The 7,888-nt window shown below is 40.5% G+C and overlaps 1 non-coding gene across 1 annotated transcript; it reads left to right on the top strand.

Moving 5' to 3' along the window:
* The first annotated feature begins 7,493 nt into the window (after positions 1-7,493).
* On the top strand, positions 7,494-7,601 carry LOC112731866 (small nucleolar RNA R71). The gene has a single exon (XR_003167619.1). It is a non-coding gene; the product is annotated as a small nucleolar RNA R71 (small nucleolar RNA).
* The last annotated feature ends 287 nt before the right edge of the window (positions 7,602-7,888 follow it).

The following is a 7,888-nucleotide window of genomic DNA, read 5'->3' as shown; positions in this document are numbered from 1 at the left end:
CTATTTAGTGCTAAAATCCACTTCTAAGGCCCACTTGGTGAGTGTTTGGGCTGAGTTTTAATGAGATCCACATGCTCTAAGGCTCCTTGGGTATGGAATGCCAGCTAGGGGGTCCTCTCTGGGCCTTTGGATGCTGGGCTCTACTCTTTGGGCGCTGGACGCTTGGAAGGGGCAGGAAGCTGGCGTTGGACGCCAGTTTTGGGCCTTCTAATCCGAAGCAAAGTATGAACTATTATATATTGATGGAAAGCTCTGGAAGTCAGCTTTCCATAACCGTTGGGAGCGCTCTATTTGGACTTCTGTAACTCTAGAAAAGCTATTCCAAATGCAGGCAAGTCAGATCTAGACATCATCTGTAGTACTTTCTTTGTCTCTGAATCAGACTTCTGCTCCAACTCCTCAATTTCAGCCAGAAACTACCTAAAATTGCCCAAAACACAAAAATTCATAGTAGAATCTAAAAATGTGATTTTAACACTAAAACCTATAAAAACTCAATAAAAACTAAACAAAAACTACTAAAAACTATATGAAAATATGAAGATCAAACAAGAAGACTGGCCAAGAACAACTTGAAGATCATGAAGAATGCAATGCATGAAATTTTCGAAAATAATTTTTTTAGAAAATTAAAAATATGCAATTGACACCAAACTTAAAACTTGACTCTAGACTCAAACAAGAAACATCAAATTATTTTTGGTTTTTATGATTTTATTAATCTTTTTTTTATTTTTTCGAAATTTAATTAGGAAAAACGAAAAAGAAGAAATATTTTTTTTGTATTTTTTTAAAATAAGAAATGAAAGCTTAAAATTAAAATAAAATTACCTAATCTGAGCAACAAGATGAACCGTCAGTTGTCCAAACTCGAACAATCCCCGACAACGGCGCCAAAAACTTGGTGCGCAGAAATCGTGACGATTCCATTCCTTGGTAACGGCGCTGAAAACTTTATACGCACGTTCATAATCTTAATTCTTTGTCACAACTTCACACAACTGACCAGCAAGTGCACTGGGTCGTCCAAGTAATAAACCTTACGTGAGTAAGGGTCGATCCCACGGAGATTGTCGGCTTGAAGCAAGCTATGGTCACCATGTAAATCTCAGTCAGGCGGATTCAAATGTATTAAGAGATTATAGTGTACTATAAGATAATTAAAATAGGATAGAGATACTTATATAATTCATTGGTGAGAATTTCAGATAAGAGTATAGAGATGCTTTCGTTCCTCTGAACCTCTGCTTTCTTGCTGTCTTCATCCAACCATTCCTACTCCTTTCCATGGCAAGCTGTATGTAGGGCATCACCGTTGTCAATGGCTACATCCCATCCTCTCTATGAAAATGGTCCAATGCGCTGTCACTGCATGACTAATCATCTGTCGGTTCTCGATCATACTGGAATAGGATTTACTATCCTTTTGCATCTGTCACTACGCCCAGCACTCGCGAGTTTGAAGCTCGTCACAGCCATCCATTCCCAGAACCTACTCGGAATACCATAGACAAGGTTTAGACTTTCCGGATCTCAGGAATGGCCATCCATGGGTTCTAACTTATACCACGAAGATTCTAATATCTCGGACTCGGTCCTCTGTATTAGATATCTAAGAGATACTCATTCTAGCTTGTTTGCATGTAGAACGAAAGTGTTTGTCAGGCACGCGTTCATAGGTGAGAATGATGATGAGCGTCACATAATCATCACATTCATCATGTTCTTGGGTGCGAATGGATATCTTAGAGAAGGAATAAGCTTGAATTGAATAGAAAAACAGTAGTACTTTGTATTAATTCATGAGGAATAGCAGAGCTCCACACCTTAATCTATGGTGTGTAGAAACTCTACCGTTTGAAAATACATAAGTGATGATGGTCCAGGCATGGCCGAATGGCCATCCCCCATGAAATTCTAAGATAGCATAAAACTGATCAAAGATTTCTTTTACAAAGATAGTAAAAAGTCCTATTTATACTAAACTAGTTACTAGGGTTTACAGAAATGAGTAAATGATGCAGAAATCCACTTTTGGGGCCCACTTGGTGTGTGCTTGGGCTGAGCATTGAGCTTTACATGTGTAGAGGTCTTTCTTGGAGTTGAACGCCAGTTTGTAACCTGTTTCTGGCGTTTAACTCCACTTTGCAACCTGTTTCTGGCGTTTGACTCCAGAATGCAGCATGGGACTGGCGTTCAACGCCAGTTTACGTCATCTATCCTTAATCAAAGTATGGACTATTATATATTGCTGAAAATCCCTGGATGTCTACTTTCCAACGCAATTAAGAGCGCGCCATTTGGAGTTCTGTAGCTCCAGAAAATCCACTTTGAGTGCAGGGAGGTCAGAATCCAACAGCATCTGCAGTCCTTCTTCAACCTCTGAATCTGATTTTTGCTCAAGTCCCTCAATTTCAGCCAGAAAATACCTGAAATCACAGAAAAACACACAAACTCATAGTAAAGTCCAGAAATGTGAATTTTAATTAAAAACTAATAAAAATATACTAAAAACTAACTAAATTATACTGAAAACTATGTAAAAACAATGCCAAAAAGCGTATAAATTATCCGCTCATCACAACACCAAACTTAAATTGTTGCTTGTCCCCAAGCAACTGAAAATCAAATAGGATAAAAAGAAGAGAATATACTATGAATTCTAAAATATCAATGAAACTTAGCTCCAATCAGATGAGCGGGACTTGTAGCTTTTTGCCTCTTGAATAGTTTTGGCATCTCACTTTATCCATTGAAGTTCAGAATGATTGGCATCTATAGGAACTCAGAGTTCAGATAGTGTTATTGATTCTCCTAGTTCAGTATGTTGATTCTTGAACACAGCTACTTTATGAGTCTTGGTCGTGGCCCTAAGCACTTTGTTTTCCAGTATTACCACCAGATACATAAATGCCACAGACACATAACTGGGTGAACCTTTTCAGATTGTGACTCAGCTTTGCTAAAGTCCCCAATTAGAGGTGTCTAGGGTTCTTAAGCACACTCTGTTTTTGCTTTGGACCTTGACTTTAACCTCTCAGTCTCAAGTTTTCACTTGACACCTTCACGCCACAAGCACATGGTTAGGGACAGCTTGGTTTAGCTGTTTAGGCCAGGATTTTATTCCTTTAGGCCCTCCTATCCACTGATGCTCAAAGCCTTGGATCCTTTTTATTACCCTTGCCTTTTGGTTTTAAGGGCTATTGGCTTTTTGCTCTTGCCTTTTGGTTTAAAGAGCTTTTGGCTTTTTCTTCTTGCTTTTTCTTTTTCTTTTTCTCTTTTTTCGCCATTTTTTTTCGCATATTTTTTTTTGTAAGCTTTTGTATTCACTGCTTTTTCTTGCTTCAAGAATCATTTTTATGATTTTTCATATTATCAAATAACATGTCTCCTTTTCATCATTCTTTCAAGAGCCAACATATTTAACATTCATAAACAACAACTTCAAAAGACATATGCACTGTTCAAGCATTCATTCAGAAAATAAAAAGTATTGTCACCACATCAAAATAATTAAACCAGTTTCAAGGATGAATTCGAAACCATGTACTTCTTGTTCTTTTGTAATTAAAACAGTTTTCATTTAAGAAAGGTGATGGATTCATATTCATAACTTTAAGGCATAGACACTTAGACACTACTAATCATATAGTAAAGACACCAACATAAATAAAACATAAAGCTCAAAAATCGAAAACAGTAAAATAAATAGACAAGGAGATTAAGGAATGAGTCCACCTTAGTGAGGGTGACGTCTTCCTCTTCTTGAAGAACCAATGGTGTTCTTGAGCTCCTCTATGTCTCTTCCTTGTCTTTCTTGCTCCTCCCTCATAGCTCTTTGATCTTCTCTAATTTCCTGGAGGATGATGGAGTGCTCTTGGTGCTCCACCCTTAGTTGTCCCATGTTGGAACTTAATTCTCCTAGGAAAGTGTTGATTTGTTCCCAATAATTTTGTGGAGGAAAGTGCATCCCCTGAGGCATCTCAGGGATTTCATGGTGAGGAATTTCCTCATGCTCATGTTGAGGTCGATGATCTCTTATTTGCTCCATCCTTTTCTTAGTGATGGGCTTGTCCTCTTCAATGAGGATGTCTCCCTCTATGTCAATTCCAGCCGAATTGCAGAGGTGGCAAATGAGGTGAGGAAAGGCTAACCTTGCCTAAGTGGAGGACTTGTCAGCCACCTTGTAGAGTTCTTGAGGTATAATCTCATGAACTTCCACCTCCTCTACAATCATGATACTATGGATCATAATGGCTCGGTCTATAGTAACTTCAGACCAGTTACTAGTAGGAATGATTGAGCGTTGAATGAACTCTAGCCATCCCCTAGCCACTGGTTTGAGGTCATGTCTTCTTAATTGAACCGGCTTGCCTCTTGAGTCAATTTTCCATTGAGCTCCTTCCTCACATATGTCTATGAGGACTTGGTCCAACCTTTGATCAAAGTTGACCCTTCTTGTGTAGGGGCATGCATTTTCTTCCATCATTGGTAAGTTGAACGCCAGCCTTACATTTTCCGGACTGAAATCTAAGTATTTTCCCCGAACCATAGTAAGCCAATGCTTTGGATTTGGGTTCACACTTTGATCATGGTTCCTTGTGATCCATGCATTTGCATAGAACTCTTGAACCATTAGGATCCCGACTTGTTGAATGGGATTGGTGAGAACTTCCCAACCTCTTCTTTGGATTTCAAGTCGGATCTCCGGATACTCATTCTTTTTGAGCTTGAAAGGAACCTCAGGGACCACTTTCTTCTTGGCCACAACTTCATAGAAGTGGTCTTGATGGACCTTTGAGATGAATCTCTCCATCTCCCATAGCTTAGAGGTGGAAGCAATTGCCTTCCCTTTCCTCTTTCTAGAGGTTTCTCTGGCCTTAGGTGCCATAAATGGTTATGGAAAAATAAAAAGCAATGCTTTTACCACACCAAACTTAAAATATTTGCTCGTCCCCGAGCAAAAGAAGAAAGAAAGAAGTAGAAGAAGAAAAGAAATGGAGGAGAGGGAGAGTGAGGTGTTTCGGCCAAGGTGAGAAGTTAGGGTTGTGTTGTGTGAAAATGAAGAAGGAATGATGGGTTTATATAGGAGGGGGAGAGGTTTAGGGTTTGGCCATTTAGGGTTGGGTTTGGGAGGGAAAATATTTTGAATTTGAAGGTAGGTGGGGTTTATGGGGAAGAGAAGATGGATGTGAGTGGTGAGGGGGTGATGGGAAAGAGTGATTGAAGTGATTGGTGAAGGACATTTGGGGAAGAGAGTTGTGAAAAGGTGTGATGAGGAGAGAATAGGGTTAGGTGGGGATCCTGTGGGGTCTACAAATCCTGAGGAGATCCTATGGGGCCCACAGATCAAGTGGGGCCAAGGACTTAACATCCCTGCCTTAATTAGGAGTGTAAAACGCCCTTATTGTGTAATTCTGGCATTTAACGCCAGACTGCTGCCTGTTTCTGGCGTTAAACGCCACTTCCATGCTCTGTTCTGGCGTTTAACGCCAAGTAGATGCTTGTTTCTGGCGTTAAACGCCAGCTTGGTGCTTGTTTCTGGCATTAAATGCCAGACAGATGCTTGTTTCTGGCGTTTAAACGCCAGACTGTTCTCCTCCAGGGTGTGCTGTTTTTCATGCTATTTTTCACTCTGTTTTTGATTTTTTTAGTAGTTTTTGTGACTTCACATGATCATCAACCTAAAGAAAACATAAAATAACAATAGAAAATAAATAATATAATTAGATAACATTAGATTGCCTCCCAACAAGCGCTTCTTTAATGTCAATAGCTTGACAGTGAGCTCTCATGGAGCCTCACAGATGTTCAGAGCATTGTTGGAACCTTTCAACACCAAACTTAGAGTTTGAATGTGGGGGTTCAACACCAAACTTAGAGTTTGGTTGTGGCCTCCCAACACCAAACTTAGAGTTTGACTGTGGGGGCTCTGGTTGACTCTGCAGTGAGAGAAGTTTTTCATGCTTCCTCTCCATGGTTACAGAAGGAGATCCTTGAGTTTGAAACACAAGGTTGTCCTCATTCAGTTGAAGGATCAATTCTCCTCTGTCCACATCAATCACAGCTCTTGCTGTGGCTAGGAAGGGTCTTCCAAGGATGATGGATTCATCCTCATCCTTCCTAGTGTCTAGGATTATGAAATCAGCAGGGATGTAAAGGCCTTCAACCTTTACTAGCATGTCCTCTACTTGTCCATAAGCCTGCTTTCTTGAGTTGTCTGCCATCTCTAATGAGATTCTGGCAGCTTGCACCTCAAAGATTCCCAGTTTTTCCAGTACAGAGAGTGGCATGAGGTTTATCCCTGACCCAAGGTCACATAGAGCCTTCTCAAAGGTCATGGTGCCTATGGTACAAGGTATTAAGAACTTTCTAGGATCCTGTTTCTTCTGAGGCAATCTCAGTTGATCCAGATCACTTAGTTCATTGATGAGCAAGGGAGGTTCATCTTCCCAAGTCTCATTACCAAATAATTTGGCATTCAGCTTCATGATTGCACCAAGATACTTGGCAACTTGCTCTTCAGTAACATCTTCATTCTCTTCAGAAGAAGAATACTCATCAGAGCTCATGAATGGCATAAGGAGGTTCAATGGAATCTCTATGGTCTCTAGATGAGCCTCAGATTCCTTTGGTTCCTCAGAGGAAAACTCCTTGTTGATCACTGGACGTCCCAGGAGGTCTTCCTCACTGGGATTCACGTCCTCTCCCTCCCTTGTAGGTTCGGCCATGATGGTTAAATCAATGGCCTTGCACTTTCTTTTTGGATTCTCTTCTGTATTGCTTGGGAGAGTACTGGGAGGGATTTTAGTGACCCTTTTACTCAGCTGGCCCACTTGTGCCTCCAAATTCCTAATGGAGGACCATGTTTCATTCATGAAACTTACAGTGGCCTTAGATAGATCAGAGACTATATTTGCTAAGCTAGATGGGTTATGCTCAGAACTCTCTATCTGTTGCTGAGTAGATGATGGAAAAGGCTTGCTATTGCTAAACCTGTTTCTTCCACCATTATTAAAGCCTTGTTAAGGCTTTTGTTGATCCTTCCAGGAGAAATTTGGATGATTCCTCTATGAGGGATTATAGGTATTTCCATAGGGTTCACCCATATAATTCACCTCTGCTATTGCAGGGTTCTCAGGATCATAAGCTTCTTCTTCAGAAGATGCCTCTTTAGTGCTGTTGGATGATTCCTTTAATCCATTCAGACTCTGAGAGATCATATTGACTTGCTGAGTCAATATTTTATTCTGAGCCAATATGGCATTCAGAGTATCAATTTCAAGAACTCCCTTCCTCATAGGCGTCCCAGTATTCACAGGATTCCTTTCAGAAGTGTACATGAACTGGTTATTTGCAACCATGTCAATGAGCTCTTGAGCTTCTGCAGGCGTTTTCTTTAGGTGAATGGATCCACCTGCAGAATAGTCCAGTGACATCTTTGATAGCTCAGACAGACCATCATAGAATACATCTAGGATGGTCCATTCTGAAAGCATGTCAGAAGGACACTTTTTGGTAAGTTCCTTGTATCTCTCCCAAGCTTCATAGAGGGATTCACCTTCCTTTTGTCTGAAGGTCTGAACATCCACTCTAAGCTTGCTAAGCTTTTGAGGAGGAAAGAACTTGGCTAAGAAAGTCGTGACCAGCTTATCCCAAGAGTTCAGGCTATCTTTAGGTTGAGAGTCCAACCATACTCTACCTCTGTCTCTTACAGCAAATGGGAAAAGCATAAGCCTGTAGACCTCGGGATCAACCCCATTGGTCTTAACAGTGTCACAGATCTGCAAGAATTCAGTTAAAAACTGAAAGGGATCTTCAGATGGAAGTCCATGAAACTTGCAATTCTGTTGCATCAGAGAAACTAATTGAGGCTTAAGCTCAAAAT

This window comes from Arachis hypogaea, chromosome 12 (genome assembly GCF_003086295.3).
Source record: "Arachis hypogaea cultivar Tifrunner chromosome 12, arahy.Tifrunner.gnm2.J5K5, whole genome shotgun sequence".
Taxonomy (NCBI): Eukaryota; Viridiplantae; Streptophyta; class Magnoliopsida; order Fabales; family Fabaceae; genus Arachis; species Arachis hypogaea.
Note: the sequence above shows the minus strand (reverse complement) of the source record. Positions and strands in the feature narration are given on the sequence as shown.